The 16,882-nt window shown below is 41.9% G+C and overlaps 1 pseudogene; it reads left to right on the forward strand.

The window, feature by feature from the left end:
- Positions 1–8,481: 8,481 nt before the first annotated feature.
- On the forward strand, positions 8,482–8,873 carry LOC136145502 (large ribosomal subunit protein P1 pseudogene; annotated as a pseudogene).
- The last annotated feature ends 8,009 nt before the right edge of the window (positions 8,874–16,882 follow it).

Below are 16,882 nucleotides of genomic sequence, written 5' to 3' on the forward strand. Positions count from 1 at the left end.
TGAAGAACTATTGACAGAGGTTCCTGACACTGTATAGTAGGCAGGGATCAAGACCATCTCCAAGAAAAAAAAATGCAAAAAGGCAAAATGGTCGTCTGAGGTGGCCTTACAAATAGCTGTGAAATGAAGATATGCTAAAGGCAAAGGAGAAAAGGAAAGACATAGCCATTTGAATCCAGAGTTCCAAAGAATAGCAAGGAGAGATAAGAAAGCCTTCCTCAGCGATCAGTGCAAAGAAATAGAGGAAAACAATAGAATGGGGAAGACTAGAGATCTCTTTAAGAAAATAAGAAATACCAAGGGAACTTTTCATGCAAAGATGGGCACAATAACGGACAGAAATTGTATGGACCTAACAGAAACAGAAGATATTAAAAAGAGGTGGCAAGAATACACAGAAGAACTATACAAAAAAGATCTTCGTGACCCAGATAATCATGATGGTGTGAATACCAACCTAGAGCCAGACATCCTGGAATGCAAAGTCAAGTGGGGCTTAGGAAGCATCACTATGAACAAAGCTAGTGGAAGTGATGAAATTCCAGTTGAGCTATTTCAAATTCTAAAAGATGGTGCTGTGAAAGTGCTGCACTCAATATGCCAGCAAATTTGGAAAACTCAGCAGTGGCTACAGGACTGGAAAAGGTCAGTTTTCATTCCAGTCCCAATGAAAGGCAATGCCAAAGAATGCTCAAAATACCACACGATTGCACTCATGTCACACATTAGTAAAGTAATGCTCAAAATTCCCCAAGCGAGGCTTCAACAGTACATGAACCATGAACTTCCAGACGTTCAAGCTAGATTTAGAAAAGGCAGAGGAACCAGAGATCAAATTGCCAACATCTGCCGGATCATCGAAAAAGCAAGAGAGTTCCGGAAAAACATCTATTTCTCCTTTATTGACTATGCCAAAGCCTTTGACTGTGTGGATCACAACAAACTATGGAAGATTCTTAAAGAGATAGGAATATCAGACCACCTGACCTGCCTCCTGAGAAATCTTATGAAGATCAAGAAGCAACAGTTAGAACTGAACTGGAACAGACTGGTTCCAAATAGGGAAAGAAGTGTGTCAAGGCTGTATATTGTCACCCTGCTTATTTAACTTATATGCAGAGTACGTCATGAGAAACACTGGGCTGGATGAAACACAGGCTGGAATCAAGATTGCAGGGAGAAATATCAATAACCTCAGATATGCAGATGACACCACCCTTATGGCAGAAAACAAAGAACTAAAGAGGCTCTTGATGAAAGTGAAAGAGGAGAGTGAAAAAGTTGACTTAAAACTCAATATTCAGAAAACTAAGATCATGACATCTGGTTCCATCACTTCACGGCAAATAGATGGAAACAGTGACAGACTTTATTTTTTGGGCTCCAAAATCACTGAGGATGGTGATTGCAGCCATGAAATTAAAAGATTCTTGCTCCTTGGAAGAAAAGTTATGACCAACCTAGACAGTGTATTAAAAAGCAGAGATGTTACTTTGCCAACAAAAGTCTGTCTGGTTAAAGCTATGGTTTTGTTGGGAGTCATGCATGTATGTGAGAGTTGGACTATAAAGAAAGCTGAGCACCAAAGAATTGATGCTTTTGAACTGTGGTGTTGGAGAAGACTCCTGAGAGTCTGTTGGACTACAAGGAGATCTAACCAGTCCATCCTAAAGGAGATCAGTCCTGGGTGCTCATTGGAAGGACTGATGTTGAGGCTAAAACTCCAATACTTTGACCACCTGATGTGAAGAACTGACTTATTGGAAAAGATCCTGATGCTGGGAAAGATTGAATATGGGAGGAGAAGGGGACGACAGAGGATGAGGTGGTTGGAGGGCATCACCTACTCAATTGCCATGAGTTTGAGCAAACTGGGAGTTGGTGATGGACAGGGAGGCCAGGCGTGCTGCAGTCCATGGGACCACAAAGAATCGGACACGACTTAGCGACTGACCTGAACTGAACTGAATCAAATGCAACCCACTAGTCTAGCAATGTCAAATGCAAATGCCCACAGGCAGCCAGGAAGATAACCTAAATGACCAGATCAGACCAAGGGTAAGATAATAGCATCTGGCATCTGCCCTTGATGTAGAATAACAATGGCAGGAAAGATGGAGAACTAGAGATGGAGCACTCAAGATGGAGCACTCAAGGAGTTCCTCCTTGTATCTGAGCAATATCGCCAATGTTTCTAGATCCTCTCATATTTCAAGGGAAGCCCCAAAATCTGATTTTTTGTGAGATCTTCTCATTTTCCAATGTTAATAACTAATTTAAATACCAAATACCATATAGTATTCAACAATGTGTAAGTTGAACTAATAATGAATAAGGGCTAGATTCAGGCCCTAGGATATTGTTTCATCATTCTGAACAAGTCTATAAACAACTTGAAGGCAGATATCTTGACTTTTCTCTCTGTCGTCTCAATATTTTATACAATGTCTGATATATTTGGTGCTTAATAAATGCTGGTAAAACTCTGGATGCATGCTGCTAACTATTTCTGCAGGTGAAGGTGTCTAACAACTCAACACTGCCTTTGGCCTTGTGCATAGGGCTCTTTAGTTTTTCCTAAATTATTTATGTATTTATTTTGGGTTGCCCTGTGTCTTCACTGCTGCACGTGGACTTTCTCTAGTTGTGGTGCACGGGCTTCTCATTGCGGTGGCCTCTTCTACTGCAGCGCACAGGCTCTAGGAACGAGGGCTTCAGCAGCTGCAACACACGGGCTCATTAGTTATGGTGCCCAGGCTTACTTGCTCCACAGCATGTGGAATCTTCCCTGGCCGGGATCGAACCTATGTCCTCTGCATTAGCAGGTGAGTTCTTAACCACTGTACCACCAGGGAAGTCCAAGGGGTTCTTTATGTGTGTACATCTAACTGTAACAATCCTTCTTGGTATTTTTTCCCAATTTGTCAAAGTAGAGTAGGGAAAGGAAGTAGAAGAAAGCTAAAGGAATAGATAGAAAATAAGAGACCAATGTGAGCAAAGAAATAAGTTAAATAAATAAAATGATAAGATATTGAGTTATTTCTGGTGCCCTATCCTATAAGGAGGTTAGACTGGTCTGATTGAAGTGAGTGGATTTAACTAACTTTAGATCAATGAGAAGAAAAGCAGCACCTTATTTAGGAGATGTGGGTGTCTCTGGGGGGATGGACAGCAGGTAGTCAGCGAAGACTTCCTGAGTGTGTGATATTATTTCATTGAATGAATGCCTATTGAATATCTACTGTGGAATGCATCAGCAAGCAAAACAAAGGCCTCTTACCTTCATGGAAGTTATTTTTAGTAGAGAAGACAGACAATTGAAATAAAAATTAGAAAATTATATAGGGTGTTAGAAGGTGTGCTGGTCAATATTATGTGACAGTTGGCTAGGGTAGGGTCCTTAGTTACATGGTTTCCTAGATAGTCTGGGTAGGGCTGATTCAATTAGTTGAAAGACCACGAGAGCAGAACGAAGACTTTCCTAAGAACATGAAATTCCCCTAATGGATTGCACTTTTGGCTCGTGTGGAGAAGTTTTAGCCTGCCCTTCCTGACAGCCCGTCCTGTGGATTTCAGACTTGCGTAGTCAACCCCCACAGTTGCAGAAGCCAGCTCCTTTGATATATATCTCCTTCTGGTTCTGCTCCTCTAGGGGATCACTGACTCATAGAAAAGTTGGTAGGGTACAGGGGTGAGTGGGAGAGTAACCTGATAGGTAGGAGCAAGTTGCAGTATTAAGAGATTCAGCTTAGGTTACATTGAGAAAGTGAGATTTGAACAGACTTGGCAGAGGTTCCTTTGGGACGATGGTTCCAGGAAGAAAGAACTGCTAGAACAAAGTCCCTGATGTAGGGAGCTTTGAAGAAGGTATCCAGTGTAGCTGTTGCAGAGTGTAAGCATAGCAGGCAGATGAGAGGATGTCAGAGAGGTAAGGGTCAAGAGCAGAGGGCTTAGACATTTTAATGACCTTACATTTTACTTGGAGAGACCAAGAACTATTGCCCAGTTTTGAGAGAGGGGTGCATAATCTGACTTATGTTTTTAAAGGATCATTTACAATTTAAAAGATGACTCTGTTGAGAACAAACTACTGGATGGGGAACATGAAAGCAGAAACAGGGAAATCTGATAAAGTGTTCTAGTAACTCAAGCAGCAGGATGCTTGAATTGAGATTCAAAGACAGTCTTGACATTCAAATGGTTCACATTTGATTGCTTGCTGCCCATGCCATACCAGTTCTTAAACATTTATAATATCCCCCTGCTCAAGGGACAAGGAGGAAGTAGGCAGTCAATTAACGCAGACATGAAAGTTTTAGTCATGTGCAAAGGCACAGGAATATAAGAAGGCTAAGCACGTTCACAAGTCTCCAAGATCACCATTATGGCTGGAATCATTGATAAAGAATAATAGATAACTACTGACATGAGCACAAACCTTGTCCCACACACTTCTCTAAATACCTTTTATGTACCATAGAAAAGCTCATTTATCTTTGTATTAGCTAACTATTACTACATAACAAATTGCTCTGAAACTGAATAACTCAATCATCACTTAATTACTAAAGATTCTGTGGGTTGGCAATTTGGATTTAGTTGGTAAAATTTATCTTTGCTCCATATAGTGTCACCTGGAAGCATTCATGTGTTTGCAATCACTTGGCAAGTTAGCCAGACTGACTAGTTCCAAATGGCCTCATTCATATGTCTAGTAGTTGACCAAGGGAAGGTGGGAGTGTGGTGGGTTAGCTGAACAGTTGTCTCTCGTCATCCGGTAAGTCTACCCAGGCTTCTCCAAGTGGTGGCTGCATTCAAAAAAGCAGCAAACCAGAGAGTGTAAAAACACAAGGCACACACACTGATCAGGCCTCTGCTTCTGTCATTGGCCAAAGAGGCCACGTGGTGAAACCAAGTCAACATCATAGGGGATCTCCCAATGGAGATGGGGAGATGGGTTCAGGGAGGCATGACTCGCTGGATTTGGCAGCACTTCAGCGATCTACCAGTCTTCATTAAAAACCCCCAAAGGTATATCTTGTTAATATCTCCATTTTTCAAATGAGGAAACTGAAGCCAACACATGTTGTATACCCCATACCCAGCAGGAAGCAAGGCCAAAGTCTGGACCCAGTCCAGCTCCAGAGATTGAGGAGAAGCCAGGCAGTGGGTCCAGAGGGTGATGGGCCTGGAACACTCTCCAGGTCAGTGTGACTGTGATGGAGGTCTGGGCTCCAGCAACCAGAGGACTTGCAGATGGGATTCCTGAGAAAAAGGAGAGAGTAAAGCTTTAGCCAAGAAATAGAGTCAGGGTTACAGACTGGGAGAAGAACAAACCTCAAACCAAACTGTAGAGGCAGGTGGAAGCATAAATGGAAGCCAGCACCAAGGAATGTGAAGGGAATAGAGTGAGAGCAGAATGTTCTTTACGTGTCTCATTGTTCTACAGACAAATGAGATACACTTAGAAGTGATGTCTGTGTGTTAATTTTATATTCTGCAACTTTGGGGAGGGAAGTGGGAGAGGGGTTCAGGATGGGGAACACATGTACACCCATGGCTGATTCATGTCAATGTATGGCAAAACCACTACAATATTGTAAAGTAAATATTAATTAAATTAAATTAATTAATTAAATCCAATTAAAATAAATAAATTAATTTAAAAAAATAAAAGTGATGTCTGGTTTTGTAGCAATTTATCTGGAGTCATGGTCATCACAGTAGAAATAAAATTCTGCTTTACTCCTTTTTATGAGGGTGTGGGTATATGTAAAAACTGGGAATAGTGAATGTGCTGAAATACCAGTGAGCAGCTCCGAGCAGCTCCGAGTGTATTTATAGATGTCAAACACACGAAACACGCCCACACCACACACCCGCTTCCAGGGATCCAGAAGGTGGGGAGATTAATACCAAGTGTACATGGGCGGGCTGTGCCCCACCAGGCTGTGCAGGGCATTATCACGTAAAGATCCTCTAGAGTACCCAGTCAGGGTTTAACAAAGCTGTAAGATGAATGACTGGAAGGCTTGAAAACAAAATTATTTTGAATGCAAGTTTTTTTTTTTTTTTTTTTCCTTCAAACACAGGCCCTGTCATAATCTGCTGAATATCTCAAGACATGCTTTTTGTGACCTCAGGTGAATGGGCAGATAACAGGATGGCAAAATTCTCTACCATCACTATTAACAATAAAATATGTTGATTTTCTGACCATGGATACCTTATTTTTTAAAAAAGTAATAGGCTCTCTAGACAGAGCTGCCTGGCTCTGCTGGTGTGAAAGGCAGGGAGGTCCATAACAGGAACAGGAGGAATGAGCATTCAGACCAGAGGTCACTTTCTGCCTTCCGGTGCTCCAAGGTTTGAGAATAAAACCCTGAAACTTGAGAATCACTTCTAACCAATAGTAGTCTAACCAATAATAGCTGGCAATTTACCAACTAAATCCAAATTGCCAACCCAATAGTAGGCATGAAAAGTAGGGGCCCTGCTGGCCTTTTGATTTGTCATCATTAGTGGCAATGAAGTCATTGTTTGCCAGAGAAGTTGTCACATTTTCACTGCAGAAAAAGAAGGGAAATAAATTACTGTGAGACCCAGGCTTAGAATAGATAGTACAAAAGACTGAGGGCATCTGCTTTTCTGTGAAGTGCCCAGAACAGAAAAGATTGGCAGAGACTCAGAATTGCTCTCTGTGGGAGAGAACACAGGCATGTCCTGGCCCTTCCTAGACCAAGCACGCCTCAAAGATTTTGATGCACCAGACATCTGCAGAGTGCCTCCTCTCTGCTGCCTACTTCAAGAGTGAGCAAAGTACATCTTCTTCCTCAAGGAAGTGATAATCCCACTTTGCTTTCCAGGACTTTGCGGCAACTAAAGCACTATTTCTTGGAATCAGATCTGCTCATTTGTTTTATTTTCATTTTTGTCTGTCACTTTTCTTGAAGGAAAGTTACACAGCTCAAAGTAGCCTGGAGTTAAAGATCCCCTTAGGTGCTCCCCACCATTCTATGCAAAACAAAGAACTCTCTCACCCAAAGAAAAAAATGGATATTAAGGTTGATTATGCTCAGCTCCCAGTTGGTCCCAGCCTCAGGGCCGATCTCCAGAATTTCTTGCCCCAGCCGTTTAAGAGGTAACTAATTTGAACAACCTTGGAGAAGAACAGGTCCCCTTAAGACAGTAGATCCTCACATATAGACTTCCTCTTTTCTTGGGTTAGTGCAGCAGCTCACTAACCTGACTGCTGCCCCTTCATTAAAGCTGATCTGTTTCTGTAAAGTGCCTGTAAAGTGCCGGTCTCCTTTCTCTGAACCTCACTTTCTCTAATTTCCTTACCCTACACTTCTGCCACTAGTTTCTTCAGAAATTTGATAGGTGGTGGACTTAAGGTTTTATTTCTAGTCTCTCATGTCTAATTTCTCTAGAGAAGAGACAGATCAACAATGTTACCTCTTAGGACTTTTCAGTGACTCACTTGTCAGGGTTTATAAATTTACAAAGGCTCAGTGACAAGAGAACACATCTCATTTTTTGAGCTGTTAATTCCTCCTTTAGGTGTAAACCATCTTCTATTTAAACATGATTTCATAATGAGTTCTTTTTTAGCATAATAATAACAGGAAGAATTATAGATGCTTCTTTATTACCTTTAAATTCCCTGTCAGTGACTACACATGACTGCTGTGGCCCTGTGACACTCAGAGGGGAAACTGGAGAAGCTCTGAATGCATCTGGCTTCTGGTCTCCGGTGCATCCCGGGATTTCATTTTATTTTATTTCTTTCCCTCTTTTGATGTTCTGAGGGAAAACCTTAAACTACTGGCCAGGTTCATAGGAATAGGGAGACATTTATGAAGGTCATTTACTGAAAAGAAGGAAAAAGGGATGGGGCCAAGACACATTTCATTATGTTTCTGGAGCAAGATAGCCCTCTATGTAGAACAGCCTTCCTGTCTGCACAAACGTCAGTAGTGTCCTGAAGGAGATGTAAGGTTCGCTCCTCCAGCACCAGCGGGCCTCAGGGGAGAAGCAGCCCAGGACAAGGGGAAAAACACAGGACGCCAGGACAAGAAACACAGAACTGTTGCTCTTCTAGATTCAGAGTTCAGTGATCTGTGGAGGATCAGAGGTGAAAGAAAGGAGGAAGGGATGCTTTTTGAATTGAACCTTGAAGGATGGATAGGGTTTCCACTCAGAGATGATGAATGGTGAGAGATAAAGATCTGCTTCTGCTGTGGTGTGAGCTTGAGACTTTTGTCTCCCCAAGATCCAGTATCATCCACTCTTAAAAATGAGGACTGGGACTTCCCTGGTGGCCCACTGGTAACAAAAATCCACTTTACAGCTTTCCTCCGCTGCCGCTAAGGTGCTCAGTCCTCCCAAGGAAGCTAAGGCCATTTTGGGGTGAAGCCCTCACATCAACTGGCGACTAGCACTGCACGGGGCAGCCCCCACCTAGCACTCACCCACACCATGGTCTTGGTCTTGGAGCTCGCTTGCATCTACTTGGCCCTCATTCTGCACAATGATGAGGTGATGGTCACGGAGGATAAGAATAATGCCCTCATTAAAGCAGCTGGTGTAAATGTTGAGCATTTTTACCAGGCTTGTTTGCAACAGACTTAGCCAGTGTCAACATCAGGAGCCTCATCTGCATTGTGGAGGCTGGTGGTCCTATCCCATCCACCACTGCTGCCCTAGCTGAGGAGAAAAAAGTAGAAGCAAAGAAAGAAGAATCTGAAGAGTCTGACGATGACATGGGCTTTGGTCTTTTTCACTTAACCTCTTTAGTAACACATTCAATAAAAAAAACCTCTAAAAAAAAACAACAGGAATCCAGTTTCCAGTGCAGGGACAATGTTTGATCCCTGGTCAGCGAATTAATATCCCACATGCCAGGGAGGCAACCTAGCCCCGTGGAACACAACAATAGAACTCAGTGCTCTGTAGCCAGCAGGACACAACTAGAGAGCCCGCACATTGCAACTAAGACCCAGACAACAGTCAAGTAAATAAATAAATGCTTAAAAATAATGATAAGTAAGTAAATAAAATAAAAATGAGGAGTGGAGAGCGTGGAAGGTTCCCTTCAGCTCAGCTCTTGTTCCATTGTGCCATTCAGATTACAGCTGCTGCTGTAATCGTGTCCGACTCTTCGCGACCCCATAGACGGCAGCCCACCAGGCTCCCCCGTCCCTGGGATTCTCCAGGCAAGAACACTGGAGTGGGTTGCCAATTCCTTCTCCAAGGCATGAAAGGAAAAGTGAAAGTGAAGACGCTCAGTTGTGTCCGACTCTTAGCGACCCCATGGACTGCAGCCGACCAGGCTCCTGCCTCCATGGGATTTTCCGGGGGAGAATACTGGAGCGGGGTGCCATCGCCTTCTCCGCAGATTACAGATAACCATGGTTTTTCCCACCTGCCTTCCATTTTATGCCATGTTTTGTCTTCCTCCGTTTGCTCCCATTTACCCTCTCTACGTTAATAGTGAAATGATTACAGCGTATGCAGGTGTATTTGGGGGAGTTGTCAAGCCTGCGCTTTGCTGGGTGGTTCTGGCTCCCCCTCCAGCCTGACTGAGCTCTACTCTGTTCTCATCACTTCCAAAGAATGCTTTGGATTCTTACCTTTGTCTACACCATTTCCCAATACAGTGTTTATGTGGAGAAAGAATCAAATAAATATTCATCAGGACTTCCCTTGTGGCTCAACTGATAAAGAATCTGCCTGCAATGTGGGAGACCTGGGTTCGATCCCTGGGTTGGGAAGATCCCCTGAAGAAGGGCAAATATTCATTAGCAAAATAAACCCACTAAGTTTTCCCAAATCTTATTTAATGTTTCAACGGATATTCTAGAAATAGCTAATCAAATCATAAGGAACTGCCCTTTGGACTGCTCTCCACCAGGTTTGTAGACATGACACAATAACCATTCTTGTGTGATAAAGGTAATAAAGAAGATACCAGTAATATCTCCTTAAAGAAATCTAGTGTTTAAGACGGTGAAATAATTCTACAATGGTGAGGTCACAACCTTTGTACTTTTTCTGAAGAAAGTGTTTGCTAAGTAAATTATTAATGAAAAAAATTACGGAGGGCGCTATTAGCCTTCCTTCGGAAGATGCAGCACCCTTGATACTGTGTGGCAGCACTTTTTGCATGTAAATGGTAGCCAATTAAACATGACTTTTATATATGTGTTAAAGAATTCCCAAGAACATCTTCCTTGGAACTTTTGTGGAAACTAGCCCATGTTCCAGGGGACCTTTAAAATACAAACTTGTAATCTCAAAAATAACTTCGTAAATCAGACGTTGATTCACTTGAGTCTTCCAGGCGACATTTCTGAATAACTATGGTAAGTAACTTTACCCACCTACGGGTGATTTTTAATGGAGCATATTTTAACCTAAATAAGTCATCTCCGACAGGCATCACTGTACAGTGACCCAACTGTACCACATAGCCTGGAAAGAAAGGTCATGAGAAACCCAAAAGATATGAGGGTTATCCTTTTAGAAGTGATTTTAAAGTGTGTTCCTCCATAGGGTAGAGGCATAGAGTCCCTGTTTGTTCTCCAAGGACTGTATTTTTCTAGCATTTCAGAGAAATTGCTGTGGTTAGAGCATGAAAATGTGTGTATGCCTGCTTTGCTGCTTGTCTCCAAATAATACATGCTTTTGAACACTGTTTGAAATTCTAGTTTCTGACAGCTATAGACTTCTTACCTTAAAATGCTTAAGTTCTGTGTATTATAGTGAGCAATTTTTTTTATTGATTACTATACATTTAACTGTATGATGATCTATTGGTAGAGATTCTGTGTTTCTTCATAAATGTAAAATTCAATACAAATTTTTAATTTTCTCTCCCTCTTTTCTAGAACTTGATTGTTCTCTCTTGCACACAGCTCTCCCCACTCCCACCTCTTATCTCTCTCTGCCGCTCTTTGTTTCTCTTTCTCTGTCCCTCCCTCTTTCCTAATTTTGTCATCTTTAATTTCCCAGTCACCTTTAGGCACATTTAAAACCTTCAACCTTTTGGAATTGCCACTTGGCAAGGGTTATGGATCTTTGTTTCGGTTCTGAAGAACAGTGCCATGATTTCAACTGAACTTGACCTTGATTGAAGGCTCTGTCACCTCTAACAAGAAAGTTTTCTTAAGATTCCAGCTAAATGACCAGTTCTTTTAAAACCTTCCTTCTTTGACAATAATGTTCACTATTGGGACTTCTGTAGTGGTTTAATGAAACTGCCTACAAATGCGCACATGGGTTTGATCCCTGGTCTGGGAAAATTCTGCATGCTGTGGGGCAACTATACCCCTGTGCCACAACCACTGGGCCTGCATGTTGCAACTACTGAAACTCACACACCCTAGAGCCCAAGCTCTGTAACAAGAGAGGCCACCACAATAAGATCTCAAACCACAGCTAGAGAGTAGCGTCTGCTCACCACAACTAGAGAAAGCTCGCGTGCAAAAACGAAGACCCTGTGCAGCCAAAAATATAAATAAATAAATAATGTTCAGTATTTGTTAATGCTTCTCAAACTTCTAAAATCTATACACCTATTTTTTCCAGAGTCTTACCTTCTCTAGTCTTATTTAAAAAGTTGGAGTATTTCTCCCAAATATAAAATTATAATCGAATTCCCCCCCCCCCCACTTAGATACACCTAAAGCTTCTCAGCCAGCTCTGAGTGAAGAATGTGGGGGTTGACTGTCTACCCTCCCACATGGCCCTCTTTGAGAATCACTTGTTGCTGCTCTGCTGCTCCCTGCAGCTTGATCAGTAAATCTGCTGAAACTGAAAAGAAATTCTAAGGAGTAAATTGTTGTAGATACCACAAACTGCATTGAACCAAGAGCTGGGGCTGTAAAATAGTAATTTAGATGATCCCTGGGGAAAATGTTCAGATTTCTTAGATGTTCTGCAGTTGGTACTAGAACCTTGCTGTAATGACTTTCAATTTTGTAACTAATAAAAAAGTAGCAACCCACAATAATCCTTGTGTTTCCAGTCAAGCAAAATGGAATTTAGAGAGCTCTTTGGTTAGTCTAAATGAGTTTTCTATTTTCAATCCCTTTTCCAAATATGTGGTTCTGCATTTCAGTTTTTATAGTAAACTGACTTATACACATTTCTAAAAATGTGAGACCCAGAAGTTAGTGACTAATGGATAAGGCTGAGCAATATTGAAACAAAATGGAAAGGTTGCCTTCCTAGCATTCATATGACCTTGGGAACATTGGTGTTTTTTTTTTTCCCCACCTTCCTTGGTAAAGCATATAAATTGAACTTATCTATGAATTTGAAGCATTGAAAGTATTAAAGTCTACACATGCTTTTTGTTTCTGGGCTATATTTTTCCTTTTAGTTATCAATATGCAATAAGCTTATACATAGCATTTTCCTCCTTTCTCCTGATGATTATCAGTTATCTCATTAACCCTTACTGCCCCCCTGTAAGACAATGCTCTTGCTCCCTCTTTTATTTTTTAATTGGACTGACCAAATTCTAAAAATAAGAGTATGTCCAAACTAATCAGTGAAATAGTGCTGCAACTGGAAGTAGAAATCAAGACAGCAGGAACCTAAAACTTCTCAAGTTTGTAATAGAATGTAAAAGTTGACTCAATCTATATATTGTCACAACATTTTCTTAGAGGATGCCTGTTGGCATCATTACATGAAAAAAAATTCCTAAATAAGTATGTGTGAACCATAAAGCATACATTTATTGTTTTCAATAGTATGGCTGCTGCTGCTAAGTCACTTCAGTCATGTCCAACTCTGCGTGACCCCATAGATGGCAGCCCACCAGGGTCCGCCATCCCTGGGATTCTCCAGGCAAGAACACTGGAGTGGGTTGCCATTTCCTTCTCCAATGCATGAAAGTGAAAAATGAAAGTGAAGTTTCTCAGTTGTGTCTGACTCTTAGCAACCCCACGGACTGCAGCCTCTCAGGCTCCTCCGTCTATGGGATTTTCCAGGCAAGAGTACTGGAGTGGGTTGCCATCGCCTTCTCCTCCAAAAGTATGGAGATCTTACCTAATAGTTGTTAATGTTCAGAAATGCTTCAGGTCAGGGAAGGGAAAACCAAATCTACTTCTAAATCTATTCTATTTCCTCTGGAACATAATACCCTCTTGAAATATATTTGATGCCTCCATTACCAAACCTTGTTCCTGGCAATGTTGTGCTATGTGTTTGGCCTCACCCAATACTATTGCCTCATTCTCTGATACACTTGTCCTCTGACTGCAAATGTAAGTTTCCTTCAGGAGAGGCAGTGATGCTTTTCCTGACCTTGTTTTTAGATATTTCACTACAGAAAAATGTACCAACTCAAGAGATTTAATTTGAACAGTGAATGCCACTTTTGAGAATAAATGTGACATTTTGGGATAGACTGTTTTAAAGGAATACGCAGATGCTAGTTGAACTCTCTGAAGCCATTCTGTTGAATACAGAGTTGGACTTTGTACAAACCACTCTGTACTAAATTCCTCACAATATCTCTTCTACCTTGTGAGTTTTTAATACTTTCTTTTAGACTAAGGGTGTTTTTTAAAGGGGAGGAGCTAAGATGGCAGAGGAATAGGACAGGCAGACCACTTTCTCCCCTACAAATTCATCGAAAGAACATTTGAACGCTGAGCAACCTTCACAAAACAACTTCTGACGGCTAGCAGAGGACATCAGGTGCCCAGAAAAGCAGCCCATCATCTTTGAAAGGAGGTAGGACAAAACATAAAAGATAAAAAGAGAGACAAAAGAGCTAGGGATGGAGACCCGTCCCAGGAAGGGAGTCATAATAGAGGAAGTTTTCAAACACCAGGAAACTCTCACTGGCGGGTCTGGGGGAAGTTTTTGAATCTCGGAGGGCAACCTAACTGGGAGGAAAAATAAATAAAACCCACAGATTACATGCCTAAAAGCAACTCCCAGCAGAAAAGCACCCCAGACACCCGCATCCGCCACCAGCAAGTGGGGGCTGAACGGAGAGGAGTGGGCGGCATTGCTTAGGGTAAGGACTGGGCCCGAATGCCCGATTGCCCTCTGAATGCAATCGGAGGGAGCTAACATGAGATAGCAACTTAAACTGTGGGATAGCAAGAGAGAGAGAGAAAATTAACCAGCCCCAACACACTGCCGACCGTTCACAGAACAAAGGGACTGAGCAATTCCAGAGAAGAGCTAGCCGGCTGCGGACTGGCCCATCCCCCGCCGGAGGCAGGAGGCGGGGAGGGCGGGGGGTGGCAAACTTGGCCCCAGAGACGGCATCCCTACCAAACTGCAAAAAGGCTCCCAGTTTCTAACCAAAGACTTCCTAAAATTTATTCTTTAATTGGGAGAAAATTGCTTTTCAATGTTGTGTTGATTTCTGCTATACAACAATGCAAATCAGCCATAACTATACCTATATCACCTCCCTCCTGAGCCTCCCACCCCTACCCCCTCACCCCTCTAGGTCATCACAGAGCACCAGGCTGGGTTCCTTGTGTTATACAGCAACTTCTTTTTATTTTATATTTATACAGCAACTCTATTTATTTTACACACGGTAGTGTATATATTAGACTAAGGGTGTTTTAAGGGAGAAATGTCTTGGATATAATCATTGCTTCCATACCTGTGCAGACTGCTAACACATGCATGCCATGCTGAAAGAAGTTGCACTTATGGTCAATACATGAAACATTAGCTTATAGTTTTTAAAATATGATATATGCTCACTACAAACAAAATTTGAACATGATAGAGATGTACAAGGAAACAAATTTAAAAATACACAGGAAAAAATTAAAATATACAGAAATTCCCAGAGAAAGCATGTGACATAAAGGGACATTCAAGGGTTTAGATCTGATAGAAAGAGTGTCTAAAAAACTATGGATGGAGGTTTGTAACACTCTACAGGAGGCGGTGATCAAAACCATTCCCAAGAAAAAGAAATGCAAAAAGGTAATGTGCTTGTCTCAGAAGGCAAGTTGAAAAAAGAAGAGAAGTGAAAGGCAAAGGAGAAAAGGAAAGATATACCCATCTGAATGCAGAGTTACAAAGAATAGCAAGGAGAGATAAGAAAACCTTCCTAAGTAATCTAAGGAGCCTCTTGATGACAGTGAAAGAGAAGAGTGAAAAAACTGGCTTAAAACATCATTCAGAAAAATAAGATTGTGGCATCTAGTCCCATCACTTTATGGCAAATAGATGGGGAAACAATGGAAACAGTGACAGACTATTTTCTTGGGCTCCAAAATCACTGCAGATGGTGACTGCAGCCAAGAAATTAAAAGACGCTTGCTCCTTGGAAGAAAAGCTATGACAAACTTCAGTTCAGTTCAATCAGTCAATGGTGTCCAACTCTTCACAACCCCACGGACTGCAGTTTGTCTATGACAAACCTAGACAAGATATTAAAAAGCAGAGACATTACTTTGCTGACAAAGGACCGTTTAGTCAAACCTATGGTTTTTCCAGTAGTCATATATGGATGTGAGAGTTGGACCATAAAGAAAGCTGAACGCTGAAGAAAGGATGCTTTTGAACTGTGGTGTTGGAGAAGACTCTTGAGAGTTCCTTGGACTGCAAGGAGATCAAACCAGTCCATTCTAAAGGAAATCAGTCCTGAGTATTCATTGGAAGAACTGATGCTGAAGCTGAAGCTCCAATGCTTTGGCCACCTGATGCAAAGGACTGACTTATTGGGAAAGACCCTGATGTTGGGAAAGACTGAAGGCAGGAGAGCAGGAGGAGAAGGGGATGACAGAGGGTGAGATGGTTGGATGGCATCACTGACTCAATGGACATGAGTTTGAGCAAGCTCCAGGAGTGGTGATCGACAGGGAAGCCTGGTGTGCTGCAGTTCATGGAGTCACAAAAAGTCGGACACAACTGAGTGGCTGAGCTGAACTGAAGTGGCAAAGCAAGGAAATAGAGGAAAACAATAGAATGGGAAAGACTAGAGAAAATTAGAGATACCAAGGGCACGTTTCATGCAAAATGGGCACAATAAAGGACAGAAATGGAATGGACTTAACAGAAGCAGAAGGTAATAAGAAAAGGTGGCAAGAATACACAGAAGAACCATACAGAAGAAATCTTAATGACCAGGATAACCATGATCGTGTGATCACTCACCTAGAGCCAGACATCCTGGAATGCAAAGTCAAGGGGACCTTGGGAAGCATCACAACAAACAAAACTAGTGAAGGTGATGGGATTCCAGTTGAACTATTTCAAATCTTAAAAGATGATGCTGTTAAAGTGCTCCACTCAATATGCCAGCAAATTTGGAAAACTCAGCAGTGACCACAGGACTGGAAAAGTTCAGTTTTCATTCCAATCCCAAAGAAAGAATGCCAAAGAATGCTCAAACTACCACACAATTACACTCATCTCACATGCTAGCAAAATAGTGCTCAAAATTCTCCAAGCTAGGCTTCAACAGCAAGTGAACCGAGAACTTCCAGATGGACTTCCCTCATAGCTCAATAGGTAAAGAAACGGCCTGCAATGCAGGAGATCCGGATTCCATTCCTTGTTGGGAAGAACCCCTGGAGAAGAAAATATCAACCCGTTCCAGTATTCTTGCCTGGAGAATCCCATGGACAGAGGAGCCTGGCAGGCTACAGTCCATGGGGTCACAAGAATCGGGGATGACTGAGTGACTAACACTTTTACTTCTTTCAAGATGGATTTAGAAAAGGCAGAGTAACGTGAGATCAAATTGCCAACATCCGTTGGGTCATAGGAAAAACAAGAGAATTCCAGAAAAACATTTGCTTCTGCTTCATTGACTATGCTAAAGCCTTTGATCGTGTTGATCACAACAAACTGGAAAATTCTTAAAGAGATTGGACTACTA

The sequence above is a fragment of the Muntiacus reevesi genome, chromosome 13 (assembly GCF_963930625.1).
Source record: "Muntiacus reevesi chromosome 13, mMunRee1.1, whole genome shotgun sequence".
NCBI lineage: Eukaryota > Metazoa > Chordata > Mammalia > Artiodactyla > Cervidae > Muntiacus > Muntiacus reevesi.